The following is a 726-nucleotide window of genomic DNA, read 5'->3' as shown; positions in this document are numbered from 1 at the left end:
CGTACCTTAAGGGATTATACAACACCTAATCTGAATGGGACAACCTCAAGTATTACAAGACCTAGGGTAGAAGCTAATAACTTTGAGATTAAACCTGCAATTATCCAAATGCTCTCTACCTCGATCCAATATGGAGGTTTGCCTAGTGAAGATCCTAATGCCCACATCACCAATTTTTTGGAAATTTGTGACACATTCAAACAAAATGGTGTTTCTGAAGATGCAATCAAATTAAGACTTTTTCCATTCACTCTTAGGGATAAAGCTAGAGCATGGTTACAATCATGTCCCGCTGGAAGTTTTACCACATGGGATGAATTAGCTCAAAAATTTCTAGCTAAATTCTTTCCATCCTCAAAAACCACCAAGTTGTGCAATGAGATAATGACGTTTGCTCATCATGATCAAGAGAGCTTGTATGAAGCTTGGGAAAGATTCAAGGACTTGCTAAGAAAGTGCCCGCATCACAGTTTGCCCAAGTGGTTACAGGTACAAACTTTCTATAATGCTCTATCTCCTAATATTAAAATCACTTTAGATGCAGCTGCAGGTGGATCTTTTGAAAAGAAAGGTATTGATGAAGCATATGAGTTGATAGAGGAGATGGCAAGCAACAGCCACTACCAAAACAATACCGAAAGAAGAAGAACTGCAGGAGTCTATGAAATAGACGCCATTACAGCACTTAATGCCAAGGTAGATAACATGGTAAGGAAACTGGACATG

The 726-nt window shown here is 38.8% G+C and overlaps 1 non-coding gene across 1 annotated transcript; it reads right to left on the bottom strand.

Moving 5' to 3' along the window:
- Positions 1 to 366: 366 nt before the first annotated feature.
- On the bottom strand, positions 367 to 472 carry LOC149499130 (small nucleolar RNA R71). The gene has a single exon (XR_016319030.1). It is a non-coding gene; the product is annotated as a small nucleolar RNA R71 (small nucleolar RNA).
- Positions 473 to 726: the final 254 nt, after the last annotated feature.

This window comes from Jatropha curcas, chromosome 1, assembly GCF_041381405.1.
Source record: "Jatropha curcas cultivar XTBG-Jc1 chromosome 1, XTBG_Jcur_1.0, whole genome shotgun sequence".
Classification (NCBI taxonomy): domain Eukaryota; kingdom Viridiplantae; phylum Streptophyta; class Magnoliopsida; order Malpighiales; family Euphorbiaceae; genus Jatropha; species Jatropha curcas.
Note: the sequence above shows the minus strand (reverse complement) of the source record. Positions and strands in the feature narration are given on the sequence as shown.